The sequence below is a fragment of the Arachis hypogaea genome, chromosome 15 (genome assembly GCF_003086295.3).
Source record: "Arachis hypogaea cultivar Tifrunner chromosome 15, arahy.Tifrunner.gnm2.J5K5, whole genome shotgun sequence".
Lineage (NCBI taxonomy): Eukaryota > Viridiplantae > Streptophyta > Magnoliopsida > Fabales > Fabaceae > Arachis > Arachis hypogaea.
Window position 1 is genome coordinate 142,678,595 of NC_092050.1, and position 20,046 is coordinate 142,698,640.

The following is a 20,046-nucleotide window of genomic DNA, read 5'->3' on the forward strand; positions in this document are numbered from 1 at the left end:
GAAAGAGATGGCAGTCATCGAAACAGAATCCGCAAAGCTTGACACTTTCAATAAGTCAACATAAAAGACTTACAAAGAATATGAAGTTAGTGTTGCTCACGCTGCCCGTACTCGAGCTCGATTAGCTTAGCGCAGAGAAGAACTCAAAAAAGAACTTGCCAATTTCGTGAGAATGAAGCTCAATTAAATTGCCCTTACTTAAAAGTTAAATAGAGAAAACAATATCTTTTTCGAACCCTTGGTGAAATAGAAAACAATCTGGCTTACATCAGGAGAAAGTATGAGAAACTACAACTCGAATATCACAATGAAATCAATATTTACACTTCTTATGACGAAGAAAGAGTGCGTCTTCGATTCGAAATAGAAGAGTTATTAGAACATTATCTTTGAAGACTTGGGATGCCAAGTATTTGTTGTTTTTTTAGACATAGTACTTCTGAAACACTCCTCTTGTTGTTTATATTTCTTTATGTATATTAAATATTATTCTCCCAACATCGATAGAGCTTTAAATACTTCCCATTAACTGATTTGACCTCGACGCCAAAATTGATATTCTTAATTCGATATGCTTTTCCAAAATATAAATCAATTATTTGGAAAGGGCCTTCCCAATTATGGGGCCATTTATCATAGAATCTAGACTTTTTCTCTATTAGTAAAATAACCTTAAGAACTAATTCACCCACTTGGAAACACTTTTCTTTTACTCGTCGATTATAAATGCGGGCAACATTCTCCTTTTGATGAATAAAATTTTCAAGTGCCAAAATACGCTCAATATCTAAATCATTTAATTCATCACACATCACATTCTAATAATCCTCAATCGACAATTCATTCTGTCTCATTAATCTTATGGTGTTAAGATTAATTTCCAAAGGTAAAATTGCATCATGGCCATAAACTAATTATAAGGAGACGTGTTTGTTGATCTTCTTGGTAAATTTCGATAAGCTCATAACAATTGGCTTAAAGTTTCATGCCATGTTTGAGGTCTTTGACCAATTTGTTTCCTAATCAAATTGATTAAAATTTTATTTGTAGCCTCAAATTGGCCATTTTCTTGCGCATAATATGGGGTCGAAGTCACCATAGGTATATTTCTTGATGTTACAAAAAATTTTAATACGGTGGCCAATAAACATGGTACCCTGATCAGTGCTCAAAGTTTGAGGAATTCTAAATCGATTAATTATATGTTCTTCTATGAAATTGAAATTTCATTCTGACCAATCTTGATTAAAGGAATAGCTTCGACCCATTTCATAAAATAATTGATAGCCACCAAAATATATTTGTGATTTTTAGATGATGGGGGATGAATCATTCTAATCAAATCTAAATCCCATCTTCTAAATGGCCAAGGTTTTATAACCGAATGCAACTCAAAAGCAAAAATTTGTTGTATTACTCCATGTTTCTGACACTCTTGACATGCTTTTGTATAATCAATAAAATCTTTTACCATAGAGGCCAATACAGTCTATCACGTCGAAGTACCCATTTCATTCTTTCACCAGCTTGAAGAGCACCACATATACCTCATAGACTTCACCAAGAGCGATAACTAATTCAGACTGACTTAAACACCTCATGAAGCTTCCTTCAATGTATTTTTATACAAAATTTATTGCCTTTAATTTGATCTTTCGATCAGCCTGGACATTAAGATTTTTTAGATATTCTGCAATTGGTTTTCTCCAATCATCATCATCCCACACATCTATGAACAAAATTTCCCTTTCTTCAATAGGCACAAGAATTTGTTGGACTTTTACTAATTTTCCTAAGGTCTCAGGAAAAACCTTATATTTTGATGCAAAATAAGCCAACTCATTAGCAATCTTATTTTAAATTCTTGGAATATGAACCAATGATATTTTTTGAAACGACATTAATAACTCCCATGCTATCGACAAATACTTTTGCAACTTTTCATTATTACGCTTAATTTCTTTCAATAACTGCTTTAAAACCAATTGAGAATCTCCTAAAATTTAGACATCTGATACCTCCTTGTCGATCAAAATTTCTAATCCCAAAATCAAAGCCTCATATTTAGCTATATTGTTTGATCATGGGTATTTTATTTCAACAAAAATTTCGATGGGATACCTTCTAGAGATATAATTAAAATGCCAACACCAAAACCATCTTTGTGTTTCGATCCATCAAAGTATAATTTCTAAAGTCCGGAATTGACCTCAATAATATTTTTCCCCTGGTCATTGAGATTATTCGTTCGATAAACTAGTAAATCTGCAATAACCTGACTTTTAACCGCCTTGATTGGGTTCTGCAAATCAAACTCCATCAAGGCGAGCATCTATTTGCCTATTCGACCTCTTAACATTGAATAAGATAACATGTACTTTATCAAATCCATCTGAGCAATTAGCTTTGTAGTTTTTGCAACCATATAACATCTCAGCTTTGTACAAGCAGAATAGAAAGGCAGACACAATTTCTCAATGAGAGAATATCTTGTCTCAATATCAGATAATACGCGACTTAAATAATAATTGTTCTTTCTTGTCCTTCTTCATCGTTTTGAGCCAGCATACAACCAATACTATTTATTGAAGCTACAACATACAATTTTAAAGGTTCGACAGGGCGGACTGTTGCCATTACATGTTTTTTCGATAAATAGTTTTTAATCGAATCAAATGCATGTTGATGTTCTATCGTCCACAAATATTGGGAATCATCTTTAAGCTTCACCAAATAAGAGAAAAATACGAGTTCGACCAAATAGATTAGAGATGAATCATCTCAAAAAGTTCACTTTCCTTAAGAACGATTGAACCTCTTTTTTTGACAAAAGGGTGGCAAATATGAAATCGCCTTGGCCTTATTTTAATTGATGGAAATTCCTTTCTTTTGTACCACAAACCATAGGAAATTTTCTGCCGAAACTCCAAACGCACATTTCAAAATATTCATTTTTATACCTTTCTTTCACATGGTTTGAAATGCTTGGCTTAAATGATCGAGATGCTAATTTATCGAATTTGATTTCACCATCACATTGTCAATATATATTTCCATAAATTTTCCTATATATTCATGAAAAATAGTATTCATGGCACGCTGGTATGTTGCCCCAACAATTTTTTAAACCAAAAGGCATCATTATCCATTCATAAGTTCCCAAAGCCCCAGGGCATCGAAAGGCAGTTTTCGACATATCATCCTCAACTATGAAGATTTGATTATAGTCAAAATAACTATCCATGTAACTTAAAACTTTATTACTTGTTGCTGAATCAATAAACATGTCTGCTACAGTCATAAAATACTCATCTTTGGGAGTAGCATTATTTAAATCCCAAAAATTAATATAAACACGTAACTTTCCATTCTTTTTCATAACAGACACAATATTCATATCCAGTCAACATAACGAGCTGTTCGAATAAATTTTGCTTTGATTAACCTTTCAATTTCTTCTTTAATTTTGAGATTGATTTTCGGGGCAAAACGTCTAGGTGACTGTTTTACTGGTCGAGAAAATAGCTTTCATGCCAATCTATGTTCTACCAACGAACGATCAAGACCAAGCATTTCATCATAATCCCAAGAGAAACAATCTTTGTATTCAATCAATGGATCAACCAACCTCGTTTGAAATTTCTCATTAAGATTTTTGCAAATATAAGTAGGTCTGTTACCATCATCAGATCCTAAATTAATTTCCTCGAGTGGATCTTGAGATTCAAACCATTTTTCAATATGATCATCATCAACAGTGGTTTTCTTGAAACCCAAAGGTTCTAAATCATAAATACAATCAAAAGAAAAATCAACTGGATTATATGAAGAAAGATAAACTTTATTATCAACCAAATCAGCAATCGATTCCCTTACAAAGCTAGGATTCTAAAATCCATAGACGCAAGATTGGTCAATCACATAACCCCTAGGAACTGAAAAACATGCGGAATCAAAACTATGACCAGATTTGATTTTAGGAATCGAATCTGTACTAGAAATTGAAACAACTGTATTGAAATCCCTATTCGACTCAACTTCATCAGAAGAATCATTTCTAAAACATGAAATACTTTTTGTAGAATCAAAACTACTTAGATAATTGCTTAAAGAGCCTAAATAGTGTGATATATCTTGTTCATTAGCCATGACAAAATGAAATCGAACTCTCATACTGAACCGAATCACTCCCACCCAGTGGGAGTATAATCAAGTATTGGGTGTTCCTTCTGAAGTTAAAAAGCAGCCTTCACAATTATAATAATTGAGCATCTTGTCAACATCAAGAGGTTTTAGCTTATCATTATACACCTTGAAATCATCATGCATTTGCTCAACATAAAGGCTTGAATCTGCCTTTATTACTTCAGACTTTCCTTCATCAGTCCAGAAAATGATACTTTAATGCACAGTCGAAGGTACAGCTTCAACACCATGAATCCAATCTCGACCGAGTAAGGCCACTTGCCTTTGAAGAAACTACCACAAAAACCGTGGTTCGATATAATGATCCTACCGGCAGTTGGAGAGTTACCAAGCCTTTTATCGGTGTCGATATTCCATTATAATCAGTCACTGAAATGTTTGTGGGTAGCAAGTCATCGAAATTTTTTTTCACCTTGATTAGCATCCTTTCTGGCAACAAGCTAATTTCCGCTCCTCCATCGACAAATACTTTATTGATGCATATACCACTCATACAAGCAGTGACGTGTAGAGGTCGAACATGTGAGTTTTGCTTCTCAGTTGACTTTTTAAAGCAACCCAACTCTTTGTCTTCATGTACAAAAGCAAAAGCCTCTTCATCTTCGACATCATAGCCTTCACTCAAGGTTCCTTTAAATTCTCTCAAATACTCAGTTGGTATAATAGAAATAGTGCCCACCATTTTCTCATCTCCTTCATCGAAGTATTCCTCGTCCAAGTCAGCATCTTCTTCTTTTACATCAACAGGGACTACTGCAATAGCCTTGCCCTTCGCCCCTTTTGCTGGAGAAGGAATCCCTTTTGAATAAGTTTCTCCATCAGATGAAAAAATTATCCGAGTAGGAATAGAAGGAGTTGCCCCCTTGTCTATTAAGGTCAATAATCATTTTGAATTTGTTTAGCGCACAAATCTTCCACCTCGATTTCCTCTAGTTCTTCCTCGAGGATATAGGTAATGTCCTCGATTATAACTTCGATGACCCCTTTGAGGATTGCGCCTATATTATGCATCTCAATTGCAAAACTCTTGACAGTTCTTGATCCATTGGACTCCTAAAGCTTGTGAACGATCGAGTGGAGGAACAAAATTTTCTTGAGAGCATTGGGAACTCTGTCCATCTTGTCGTCGAGGAGGATGCCTCTGACAAATATGTTCCTCCTTATGAGCTAGCACCTTTTCATTCTTTCCTTTTCAAATATTGTCGCAGCCTCAGCATCAAATACAGCATTACATCGAGAGCACAAAGACACATTTCGATCCTTTAATTTTTGCTGCATCAGAAATTCCAATAGCCCTTCACCAACACCAGGGTATATTGATCGAAGATTAGTTTCAAAATCTCCCAAAATAATGTCAAATTCATAAGTGAAGCCAGTGGTGCGGATTTTCTAACCACATACTTACCGGCAAGTGCACCGGGTCGTACCAAGTAATACCTTACGTGAGTAAGGGTCGATCCCACGAGGATTGATGGATTAAGCAACAATAGTATTTGATAGGATTAGTTAGACAAACAGAAAATAGCGTTTGAAAGTTCAAAAGCATTAAAAAGTAATTAAGAATTTCAGAAAGCAAGCAGTAAATGAGCTGTAAAATATATATGGGAAAATAGTTAAGGCTTCAGAGTTATCTATTTTTTCAGATTAACTTTTCTTACTAACTATCTTAATTATGTAGGATTTAATTTATGGCAAACTATATGTGACTAGACCCTAATTCCTTAGACCTTTCTAGTCTCCTCTAAAATTCATTAACTGTCAATTCCTTGGTCAATTAATTCCAATCAGAAGCTACATGATCAAATTCCAGTTTATATACCACAAAAATTCTAATTACCCAAAAATAAAAGGATTATATGTCACGTATCCCGTTAAATCCAAATAATTAAAATTTAGGAGAATATGTTTTCAAGCTGTTGTTCAAGTAAAGAGCTTTTCCAAGTTTTACAAGAACTCAAATAGAAAGAGGGTCATACTTCCATTCCACCCAAATTCATAAGATCAAGAGCGAAAAAAATTCTTAAATTATAAATCCAAACATGAATTAAAATAGGAAAAGCAATAAAATCAATCCATACAAATAGACAGAGCTCCTAACCTTAACAATGGAGGATTAGTTGCTCATGGTTCAGAGTAAAAAATAAGGATTCTAATAAAATGTATTTTGGTAGTCTGGGATTGATTAATGTTGAGGTGGTATTCCCCTATTTATATCTAATCCTAATTAATTTAAAATCTATCTTTAAAACTAAAATAATATCTTTTCCTATTTTTAAAATTTGAATTTTAATTAGAATTAATTATAGCAATCAGCAAATCTTCAATTGATGGATGGGGACCACTTGGCTTCATTACGATCCACGCCTAACTTGGGCTTGGCAGCATGAATTGGAGTTTAGTTAAGTGAAGCTGTTCCTAACTTGGGCTTTAGTGCGCCTAACTTGAAGTGGGCAGGACCAATCTCGCGTATTGTTGTTGTGTCTTGCGCCTAACTTGAGAAATCTCAAGTTAGGCGCAGCCTTGGCAGCGAGTTCAGAGAAGAAGTATGAACTATTATATATTGTTGGAAAGCTATGAAAGTTAGCTTTCCAACGCCACTAGAATCACGTCCATTGGATCTCTGTAGCTCGAGTTATTCAGGTTTGAGTGCAGAGAGGTCAGGGTTGACAGCATCATTCGCCTTCATCTCTTCTTCTGCAGAAACTCCATCAAATCCAGATGAATGCTACCTAAAATAAACAGAATTGCACAAGACTCAAAGTAGCATCCATATTGGCTAAAAGATAATTAATTCTTTATTAAACTCAATAATTTAGATGCAAATTCACTAGGAAAAGATAGGAAAGATGCTCACGCATCACAACACCAAACTTGAACTGTTGCTTGTCCTCAAGCAACCATAACTAATATAAGCTTAGGATGTGAATTTGCATGAGAATGAGAGTTCGATTAAGCTCATGTCTCTTCTTATAGTGGGATTTACAACTGCAATCCTGAATAGTTTTGGCATCTCACTTTATCCTTTGAAGTTCAGAATGATTGGCATCTATAGGAACTCAGAATTCAGATAGTGTTATTGATTCTCCTAGTTCAGTATATTGATTTTTGAACACAGCTACTTTATGAGTCTTGGCTATGACCCTAAGCATTTTGTTTTCCAGTATTACCACTGGATACATAAATGCCACAGACACATAGCTGCGTGAACATTTTCAGATTGTGACACAGCTTTGCTAGAGTCCCCAGTTAGAGGTGCCCAGAGCTCTTAAGCACACTCTTTTTGCTTTGGACCACAACTTTAACCGCTCAGTCTCAAGCTTTTCACTTGACACCTTCACGTCACAAGCATATGGTTAGGGACAGCTTATTTTAGCCGCTTAGGCCATGATTTTATTCCTTTGGGCCCTCTTATCCATTAATGTTCAAAGCCTTGGATCCTTTTTACCCTTTGCCTTTTAGTTTGAAGGGTTATTGGCTTTTTCTGCTTTGCTTTTCTTTTCTTTTTTTCTTTATTTTATATAAATTTTTTTTCGCAAGCTTCGTGTTTTTTTCTTTTCGGAATTAAAGCAATTAAGAGAAAACTAAACTAGACCTAGGATTCTAACTAATAAAGAATCATCCAACAAACAAAGCAAAATAGCAGGAAACCGGAACATAACATAATAAAAGCAGGAAGGAATAAAAAATGAAAGGAACTCAACCACCTTAGTTATCCGAGCGGTCGTTTTATTCTTCAGGTTGTGCTCCTTTGTGAAGATGATTCACCTCCCTTAGTGCAATAAAAATAAACAGAAAACCATTAAGCGAAGCGTCAACACCAAACTTAAAGGTTTGCTTATCCTTAAGCAAAGAAGAACTGAAAATAAAAACAAATAGTAAGAGGAATCTCCGGTTCCTGTTCTAAAATAGCTGCATGATCAGAAAAATAATAAAAACTCAATAAAAATCAAATAAGTAAGAAGGCTACTACTACGAAGAATAACTAAGGATACGAAATTATCGGGTTGCCTCCCGACAAGCGCTTATTTAACGTCACTAGCTTGACGGTCAGCTCCTCTAAGGAGGGGGATCATAGGGGCTCAGCTCTTCACCCCTTACTTTGAACTTCTTTTCTGTGTCTCCATAAATTAGCTCAATATGTTCCAGAGAGAGGATTCTGTTTACTGTATAAATCCATACTGGAGTCTTAGTTAACACCACCTTCATTCCTGGGGAGAAACCTTCAGTGGGGATCTTTTTGTTTCTCCATCCCCTGGGTATTTTCTTCTTTTTGGGAACCTCCTCCTTGGTGGATGATGCATTCCCAACACCAAACTTAGGTTTAATGTCAGGAAGAATTTTTCTGATTGTCACCAAAGGAGGTTTGAGTTGCAGACTCTGCTGTGCATCATCAGGGGGTTCTTGAAGGTTTGGATCAATAAGCTCAGCCTGCATGCACCTCTCTTCTTCACCTGTTGAATGTATATCTTTGAAGACATGAAAGACCAGTTGCTCATTATGCACTCTAAGCACTAATTCACCCACTTCTACATCAATTAGAGCTCTTCCAGTGGCTAGGAATGGTCTTCCTAGAATTATAGAGGCATTCTCATCCTCGTCTGTATCAAGAATTACAAAATCTACTGGGAGGAAGAACTTACCCACTTTGACCAAGACATTCTCCACTAATTTGTATGCAGGCTTCATAGATTTGTCTGCCATCTGTAATGCTATCTTTGTGGGTTGTGCCTCTTGGATCTGCAGCTTCTTCATCACAGACAAGGGCATTAAATTGATGCTTGCTCCCAGATCACATAACGCTTTCTCAAAGGTTGTGCTCCCAATGGTGCATGGAATTTAAAAGCTCCCTGGATCTAGCATCTTCTTTGGTAAGTTATTCTGAATGATGGCACTGCATTCTTTAGTCAGGACCACTGTCTCATTTCCCTTTAAAGACTTCTTCTTTGACAACAGCTCCTTCATAAACTTGGCATAGAGAGGCATTTGTTCCAAAACCTCAACAAAAGGAATATTGATTTGCAACTTTCTGAAGACTTCCAAGAACTTTGAAAACTGCTTGTCCTTGGTCTCCTTTTGAAGTCTCTGAGGATATGGCATTTTTGGTTTGTACTCAGGAGCCTTTGGCAATGTAGGATAAGTGTCAAGAGAGTCTGGGAATGGGTTGTCTGCACGCTTTGGAGGGGCGTGCTCTACTTCTTCCTTCTTCTCCTCTGGAACTTCCTTTTCAACTAGCTCTTCATTGGCCTTGGTCTCAGAGCCAGCTACTTTACCACTTCTCAATTGAATAACCTTGCAATCTTCTCCTGGGTTCACCACTGTATTACCTTGACATGTACTTGCAGACATCTCAAGTATTTGCTTGCTCAGTTGGCCCACTAACACCTCTAAGTTTCTAATGGAGGCTCTGGTTTTCTGCATAACTTGTGCTTCTGTACTTACCACTTGTTCACTTATTACGGTGATAGCCTTGCATTCCTCCCTTGGATTTGGAATTGTGTTACCAGGAAGGCTATTAGTGGTCTTCTGATCAATTTCATTAACTTTTGTGGCTAATTGACCCATTTGAATCTCCAGGTTCTTGATGGATGCTCTGGTTTCCTATCTAAAACCTGTCAATATTGCTTCCAAATCATTGTTCTGCTGGAAACCGCCCTGAGAACTATTGTTGAAGTTCTGAGGTCTCTGAGGTTGATCTCTCCATCCAAAATTTGGGTGATTCCTCCACCCCTGATTGTATGTCTTAGAATATGGATCATTGTTGGAATTTCTAGGACCACACCCATGTAATTGACCTGTTCAGAAGAAGATTGAGCATAATCATAATTATCATTTTGCATAAAGTTACCTGCCATGTCATAGGAGACTTTCTGTGGTGGATTTTGGGTGTTGATAGCTGAGACTTGCATGCCAACCATCTGTTGAGTAAGTAGATTTATTTGCTGAGACATCAGCTTGTTCTGAGCAAGAAGAGCATTAACAGCTTCTACTTTCAACACGCCTCTCTTTTGAGGGGTCTCAGAGTTCATAGGATTCCTGTTAGATGAGTATAAATATTGGTTGCTTGCAACTAATTCAATCAGCTCAATAGTCTCATCTGGTGTCTTCTTCTTGTATAGTGAACCACCTGCAGAGGTATCTAAGCTCATCTTGGACATCTCACCCAAGCCTTCATAAAAAATATCTAGTTGGGTCCACTTGGAGAACATATCCGGAGGGCATTGCCTAATCAGCAGCTTATACCTCTCCCAAGCCTCATAAAGAGTTTCACCCTCCTTTTGCCTGAAGGTTTGAACTTCCAACCTAAGCTTAGTCAGCTTCTTTGGTGGGAAAAATTTAGTGAGAAACTCAGTAACAACCTTTTTCTCATGTATTCAAACTCTCCTTTGGTTGGGAATCTAACCACAGCTTTGCTTTATCCCTCAGAGCAAACGGGAAGAGCATGAGTTTGTACATCTCTGGGTTCACTCCATTTGTCTTCACAGTATCACATATCTGTAGAAAATTAGATATAAACTGATTTGGATCTTCATGAGGAAGTCCGTGATACTGGCAGTGTTGTTGCACCAGGGTGACCAGTTGTGGCTTCAACTCAAAGTTGTTCGCATCTATAGGAGGTACCACAATGCTTTTTCCATAAAGATCTGCAGTAGGAGCAGAGTAAGAGCCAAGCACTCTCCTTTGTTGATCATCCCCATTCAGATTTGCCACATTGTCATTAACAGCATTATTATTAGGATCTATAGTTTCTGCAGTCTTGTAAAGTCTTGCTTGTTGTAAACGCCGCCTGAAAGTTCTTTCAGGTTCAGGATCAAAGTCTAAGAGATGTTCTTTGTCTCTGTTCTTGCGCATAAACAAACAGAAAACAAGAAAAGATGGGACTCTCTACGTCAGAGTGCAGAGAAGTCCCCGTGAGGTAACCTGTGTAAAATAATAAAATAACAATACTAAATAAAAAAAATTTGAAATTAATAACTAAAATTAAATAAATAAAAAATGTCGAAAATTAAAAGAAAAAATAAATAGAAAAATTAAAATAAAATCAACTAGGTAACACCAAACTTAATTTCAAAAATTAAGGAAAAAAATATTAATACTAAATTTTTTTTAAAAATTAAAGATAAAAATAAAATAAAACTAATAAAATATAAAAAAATATAACGGAAAGAAACAAACACAAAAATAAAATAAAATAAAAATAACATAAAATAAAATAAAAATAAAAATAAAAATAAAAACAAACATGGATGAAAGAACAAATAAAAAAAAATCGAAATTAAAAAGGAAGTAAAAAAAGAAAGAAGAAAACAGGGGCGGGGGTACTAAAGAAAAAAACCGAAAGAAACGTAAAAGAAAAAAAAAGCTGCGTAAGCGAAAACCAGGAAAAAAAATAAAGGAAAAAAAATAAAATAATTAAAAATAAAAAAATAAAAAATAAAAATTAACAATTCTAAGATAAAACTAAAACGCCTAATCTAAGCAATCAAACAACTAATAGTTATTAATCACTATCAATCCCTGGCAATGCCGCCAAAAACTTGGTGCGGATTTTCTAACCACATACTTACTGGTAAGTGCACCGGGTCGTACCACGTAATACCTTACGTGAGTAAGGGTCGATTCCACGAGGATTGATGGATTAAGCAATAATAGTGTTTGATAGGATTAGTTAGACCATCAGAAAATAGCGTTTGGAAGTTCAAAAGCATTAAAAAGTAATTAATAATTTCAGAAAGCAAACAGTAAATGAGCTGTGAAATATATATGGAGAAATAGTTAAGACTTCAGAGTTATCTATTTTTTCGGATTAACTTTTCTTATTAACTATTTTAATTATGTAGGATTTAATTTATGGCAAATTATATTTGACTAGACCCTAATTCCTTAGACCTTTCTAGTCTCCTCTAAAATTCATTAACTGCCAATTTCTTAGTCAATTAATTCCAATGAGAAGCTACATGATCAAATTCCAGTTTATATACCACAAAAATTCTAATTAACCAAAAATAAAAGGATTATATGTCACGTATCCCGTTAAATCCAAATAATTAAAATTTAGGAGAATATGTTTTCAAGCTGTTGTTCAAGTAAAGAGCTTTTCCAAGTTTTACAAGAACTCAAATAGAAAGAGGGTCATACTTCCGTTCCACCCAAATTCATAAGATCAAGAGCGAAAAAAATTCTTAAATTATAAATCCAAACATGAATTAAAATAGGAAAAGCAATAAAATCAATCCATACAAATAGACAGAGCTCCTAACCTTAACAATGGAGGATTAGTTGCTCATGGTTCAGAGTAGAAAATAAGGATTCTAATAAAATGTATTTTGGTAGTCTGGGATTGATTAATGTTGAGGTGGTATCCCCCTATTTATATCTAATCCTAATTAATTTAAAATCTATCTTTAAAACTAAAATAATATCTTTTCCTATTTTTAAAATTTGAATTTGAATTAGAATTAATTATAGCAATCAACAAATCTTCAATTGATGGATGGGGACCACTTGGCTTCATTATGATCCACCCCTAACTTGGGCTTGGCAGCATGAATTGGAGTTTAGTTAAGTGAAGCTGTGCCTAACTTGGGCTTTAGTGCGCCTAACTTGAAGTGGGCAGGACCAATCTCGCGTATTGTTGTTGTGTCTTGCGCCTAACTTGAGAAATCTCAAGTTAGGCGCAGCCTTGGCAGCGAGTTCAGAGAAGAAGTATGAACTATTATATATTGTTGGAAAGCTCTGAAAGTTAACTTTCCAATGCCACTAGAATCGCGTCCATTGGATCTCTGTAGCTCGAGTTATTCAGGTTTGAGTGCAGAGAGGTCAGGGTTGACAGCATCATTCGCCTTCATCTCTTCTTCTGCAGAAACTCCATCAAATCCAGATGAATCCTACCTAAAATAAACAGAATTGCACAAGACTCAAAGTAGCATCCATATTGGCTAAAAGATAATTAATTCTTTATTAAACTCAATAATTTAGATGCAAATTCACTAGGAAAAGATAGGAAAGATGCTCACGCATCACAACACCAAACTTGAACTGTTGTTTGTCCTCAAGCAACCATAACTAATATAAGCTTAGGATGTGAATTTGCATGAGAATGAGAGTTCGATTAAGCTCATGTCTCTTCTTATAGTGGGATTTACAACTGCAATCCTGAATAGTTTTGGCATCTCACTTTATCCTTTGAAGTTCAGAATGATTGGCATCCATAGGAACTCAGAATTCAGATAGTGTTATTGATTCTCCTAGTTCAGTATATTGATTTTTGAACACAGCTACTTTATGAGTCTTGGCTATGACCCTAAGCATTTTGTTTTCCAGTATTACCACTGGATACATAAATGCCACAGACACATAGCTGGGTGAACATTTTCAGATTGTGACACAGCTTTGCTAGAGTCCCCAGTTAGAGGTGCCCAGAGCTCTTAAGCACACTCTTTTTGCTTTGGACCACAACTTTAACCGCTCAGTCTCAAGCTTTTCACTTGACACCTTCACGCCACAAGCATATGGTTAGGGACAGCTTATTTTAGCCGCTTAGGCCAGGATTTTATTCCTTTGGGCCCTCCTATCCATTAATGTTCAAAGCCTTGGATCCTTTTTACCCTTTGCCTTTTAGTTTGAAGGGTTATTGGCTTTTTCTGCTTTGCTTTTCTTTTCTTTTTTTCTTTATTTTATATAAATTTTTTTTTCGCAAGCTTCGTGTTTTTCACTGCTTTTTCTTGCTTCAAGAATCAATTTTTTGATTTTTCAGATTATCAATAACATTTCTCTTTTTTCATCATTTTTTCAAGAGCCAACAATTTTAACATTCATAAACTTCACTATCAAAAATATGCACTATTCAAGTCATGCATTCAGAATCACAGAAAGTACCACCACATCTAAGTAAATAAGACTATTCTTCAATATAAACTCACTTTCTCATGCAATACATCACTTTTGTATTTTTTTTTATTCGAATTTCAAACTCAGTGAGTAATACATGAGACATCTTTTCGGAATTAAAGCAATTAAGAGAAAACTAAACTAGACCTAGGATTCTAACTAATAAAGGATCATCCAACAAACAAAGCAAAATAGCAGGAAACCGAAACATAACATAATAAAAGCAGGAAGGAATAAAAAATGAAAGGAACTCAACCACCTTAGTTATCCGAGCGGTCGTTTTATTCTTCAGGTTATGCTCCTTTGTGAAGATGATTCACCTCCCTTAGTGCAATAAAAATAAACAGAAAACCATTAAGCGAAGCGTCAACACCAAACTTAAAGGTATGCTTATCCTCAAGCAAAGAAGAACTGAAAATAAAAACAAATAGTAAGAGGAATCTCCGGTTCCTGTTCTAAAATAGCTGCATGATCAGAAAAATAATAAAAACTCAATAAAAATCAAATAAGTAAGAAGGCTACTACTACGAAGAATAACTAAGGATACGAAATTATCGGGTTGCCTCCCGACAAGCGCTTATTTAACGTCACTAGCTTGACGGTCAGCTCCTCTAAGGAGGGGGATCATAGGGGCTCAGCTCTTCACCCCTTACTTTGAACTTCTTTTCTGTGTCTCCATAAATTAGCTCAATATGTTCCAGAGAGAGGATTTTGTTTACTGTATAAATCCATACTGGAGTCTTAGTTAACACCACCTTCATTCCTGGGGAGAAACCTTCAGTGGGGATCTTTTTGTTTCTCCATCCCCTGGGTATTTTCTTCTTTTTGGGAACCTCCTCCTTGGTGGATGATGCATTCCCAACACCAAACTTAGGTTTGATGTCAGGAAGAATTTTTTTGATTGTCACCAAAGGAGGTTTGAGTTGCAGACTCTGCTGTGCATCATCAGGGGGTTCTTGAAGGTTTGGATCAATAAGCTCAGCCTGCATGCACCTCTCTTCTTCACCTGTTGAATGTATATCTTTGAAGACATGAAAGACCAGTTGCTCATTATGCACTCTAAGCACTAATTCACCCACTTCTACATCAATTAGAGCTCTTCCAGTGGCTAGGAATGGTCTTCCTAGAATTATAGAGGCATTCTCATCCTCGTCTGTATCAAGAATTACAAAATCTACTGGGAGGAAGAACTTACCCACTTTGACCAAGACATTCTCCACTAATTTGTATGCAGGCTTCATAGATTTGTCTGCCATCTGTAATGCTATCTTTGTGGGTTGTGCCTCTTGGATCTGCAGCTTCTTCATCACAGACAAGGGCATTAAATTGATGCTTGCTCCCAGATCACATAACGCTTTCTCAAAGGTTGTGCTCCCAATGGTGCATGGAATTTAAAAGCTCCCTGGATCTAGCATCTTCTTTGGTAAGTTATTCTGAATGATGGCACTGCATTCTTTAGTCAGGACCACTGTCTCATTTCCCTTTAAAGACTTCTTCTTTGACAACAGCTCCTTCATAAACTTGGCATAGAGAGGCATTTGTTCCAAAACCTCAACAAAAGGAATATTGATTTGCAACTTTCTGAAGACTTCCAAGAACTTTGAAAACTGCTTGTCCTTGGTCTCCTTTTGAAGTCTCTGAGGATATGGCATTTTTGGTTTGTACTCAGGAGCCTTTGGCAATGTAGGATAAGTGTCAAGAGAGTCTGGGAATGGGTTGTCTGCACGCTTTGGAGGGGCGTGCTCTACTTCTTCCTTCTTCTCCTCTGGAACTTCCTTTTCAACTAGCTCTTCATTGGCCTTGGTCTCAGAGCCAGCTACTTTACCACTTCTCAATTGAATAACCTTGCAATCTTCTCCTGGGTTCACCACTATATTACCTTGACATGTACTTGCAGACATCTCAAGTATTTGCTTGCTCAGTTGGCCCACTAACACCTCTAAGTTTCTAATGGAGGCTCTGGTTTTCTGCATAACTTGTGCTTCTGTACTTACCACTTGTTCACTTATTACGGTGATAGCCTTGCATTCCTCTCTTGGATTTGGAATTGTGTTACCAGGAAGGCTATTAGTGGTCTTCTGATCAATTTCATTAACTTTTGTGGCTAATTGACCCATTTGAATCTCCAGGTTCTTGATGAATGCTCTGGTTTCCTATCTAAAACCTGTCAATATTGCTTCCAAATCATTGTTCTGCTGGAAACCGCCCTGAGAACTATTGTTGAAGTTCTGAGGTCTCTGAGGTTGATCTCTCCATCCAAAATTTGGGTGATTCCTCCACCCCTGATTGTATCTCTTAGAATATGGATCATTGTTGGAATTTCTAGGACCACACCCATGTAATTGACCTGTTCAGAAGAAGATTGAGCATAATCATAATTATCATTTTGCATAAAGTTACCTGCCATGTCATAGGAGACTTTCTGTGGTAGATTTTGGGTGTTGATAGCTGAGACTTGCATGCCACCCATCTGTTGAGTAAGTAGATTTATTTGCTGAGACATCAGCTTGTTCTGAGCAAGAAGAGCATTAACAGCTTCTACTTTCAACACGCCTCTCTTTTGAGGGGTCTCAGAGTTCACAGGATTCCTGTTAGATGAGTATAAATATTGGTTGCTTGCAACTAATTCAATCAGCTCAATAGTCTCATCTGGTGTCTTCTTCTTGTATAGTGAACCACCTGCAGAGGTATCTAAGCTCATCTTGGACATCTCACCCAAGCCTTCATAAAAAATATCTAGTTGGGTCCACTTGGAGAACATATCCGGAGGGCATTGCCTAGTCAGCAGCTTATACCTCTCCCAAGCCTCATAAAGAGTTTCACCCTCCTTTTGCCTGAAGGTTTGAACTTCCAACCTAAGCTTAGTCAGCTTCTTTGGTGGGAAAAATTTAGTGAGAAACTCAGTAACAACCTTTTTCTCATGTATTCAAACTCTCCTTTGGTTGGGAATCTAACCACAGCTTTGCTTTATCCCTCAGAGCAAACGGGAAGAGCATGAGTTTGTACATCTCTGGGTTCACTCCATTTGTCTTCACAGTATCACATATCTGTAGAAAATTAGATATAAACTGATTTGGATCTTCATGAGGAAGTCCGTGATACTGGCAGTGTTGTTGCACCAGGGTGACCAGTTGTGGCTTCAACTCAAAGTTGTTCGCAGCTATAGGAGGTACCACAATGCTTTTTCCATAAAGATCTGCAGTAGGAGCAGAGTAAGAGCCAAGCACTCTCCTTTGTTGATCATCCCCATTCAGATTTGCCACATTGGCATTAACAGCATTATTATTAGGATCTATAGTTTCTGCAGTCTTGTAAAGTCTTGCTTGTTGTAAACGCCGCCTGAAAGTTCTTTCAGGTTCAGGATCAAAATCTAAGAGATGTTCTTTGTCTCTGTTCTTGCGCATAAACAAACAGAAAATAAGAAAAGATGGGACTCTCTACGTCAGAGTGCAGAGAAGTCTCCGTGAGGTAACCTGTGTAAAATAATAAAATAACAATACTAAATAAAAAAAATTTGAAATTAATAACTAAAATTAAATAAATAAAAAATGTCGAAAATTAAAAGAAAAAATAAATAGAAAAATTAAAATAAAATCAACTGGGTAACACCAAACTTAATTTCAAAAATTAAGGAAAAAAATATTAATACTAAATTTTTTTTAAAAATTAAAGATAAAAATAAAATAAAACGAATAAAATATAAAAAAAATATAACGGAAAGAAACAAAAACAAAAATAAAATAAAATAAAAATAACATAAAATAAAATAAAAATAAAAATAAAAATAAAAATAAAAACAAACACGGATGAAAGAACAAATAAAAAAAATCGAAATTAAAAAGGAAGTAAAAAAAGAAAGAAGAAAACAGGGGCGGGGGTACTAAAGAAAAAAACCGAAAGAAACGTAAAAGAAAAAAAAAAGCTGCGTAAGCGAAAAGCAGGAAAAAAAATAAAGGAAAAAAAATAAAATAATTAAAAATAAAAGAAAAAATAAAAATAAAAAAATAAAAAATAAAAATTAACAATTCTAAGATAAAACTAAAACGCCTAATCTAAGCAATCAAACAACTAATAGTTATTAATCACTATCAATCCCTGGCAATGGCGCCAAAAACTTTGTGCGGGTTTTCTAACTACATACTTACTGGCAAGTGCACCGGGTCGTACCAAGTAATACCTTACGTGAGTAAGGGTCGATCCCACGAGGATTGATGGATTAAGCAATAATAGTGTTTGATAGGATTAGTTAGACAATCAGAAAATAACGTTTGGAAGTTCAAAAGCATTAAAAAGTAATTAAGAATTTCAGAAAGCAAGCAGTAAATGAGCTGTGAAATATATATGGAGAAATAGTTAAGACTTTTATCTATTTTTTCGGATTAACTTTTCTTATTAACTATTTTAATTATGTAGGATTTAATTTATGGCAAATTATATGTGACTAGACCCTAATTCCTTAGACCTTTCTAGTCTCCTCTAAAATTCATTAACTGCCAATTTCTTGGTAAATTAATTCCAATGAGAAGCTACATGATCAAATTTCAGTTTATATACCACAAAAATTCTAATTAACCAAAAATAAAAGGATTATATGTCACGTATCCCGTTAAATCCAAATAATTAAAATTTAGGAGAATATGTTTTCAAGCTGTTGTTCAATTAAAGAGCTTTTCCAAGTTTTACAAGAACTCAAATAGAAAGAGGGCCATACTTCCGTTCCACCCAAATTCATAAGATTAAGAGCGAAAAAAATTCTTAAATTATAAATCCAAACATGAATTAAAATAGGAAAAGCAATAAAATCAATCCATACAAATAGACAGAGCTCCTAACCTTAACAATGGAGGATTAGTTGCTCATGGTTCAGAGTAGAAAATAAGGATTCTAATAAAATGTATTTTGGTAGTCTGGGATTGATTAATGTTGAGGTGGTATCCCCTATTTATATCTAATCCTAATTAATTTAAAATCTATCTTTAAAACTAAAATAATATCTTTTCCTATTTTTAAAATTTGAATTTGAGTAAGAATTAATTATAGCAATCAGCAAATCTTCAATTGATGGATGGGGACCACTTGGCTTCACTAGGATCTACGCCTAACTTGGGCTTGGCAGAATTGGAGTTTAGTTGAGTGAAGTTGCGCCTAACTTGGGTTTTAGTGCGCCTAACTTGAAGTGGGCAGGACCAATCTCGCGTATTGTTGTTGTGTCTTGCGCCTAACTTGAGAAATCTCAAGTTAGGCGCAGTCTTGGCAGCGAGTTCAGAGAAGAAGTATGAACTATTATATATCGTTGGAAAGCTCTGAAAGTTAGCTTTCCAACGCCACTAGAATCACATCCATTGGATCTCTGTAGCTCGAGTTATTTAGGTTTGAGTGCAGAGAGGTCATGGTTGACAGCATCATTCGCCTTCATCTCTTCTTCTGCAGAAACTCCATCAAATCCAGCTGAATGCTACCTAAAATAAACAGAATTGCACAAGACTCAAAGTAGCATCCATATTGGCTAAAATATAATTAATTCTTTATTAAACTCAATAATTTAGATGCAAATTCACTAGGAAAAGATAGGAAAGATGCTCACGCATCAGCCAGCCATGATGATCCCTAAGAAAATAGGCTCAGCAAAAGTTGCTCCAGCATCGAAATGATCAGTATTAACTTTCATATCCTTTTTGCCATCATCGAACTTCAATTTTCCTTCCATAATTGCTTCTTAGATCAAGTCCCTAAAACGGACACAATTATTAGTCTAATGGCTAATTGCTTGATAAACTTACAATAAGGTTTCCCGTTTAAATCTTTTATCGAAAGCAATGTCTTGCTTCCGGCAAAGCCAATTGTTTATCTCTAAGTAACACATCAAATATTTTATCTGATTCTGAAATATTGAAACTATACTTTTTTCCACTCTTATATTTCATATCATTAGTTTTATCAACACTTGTGATT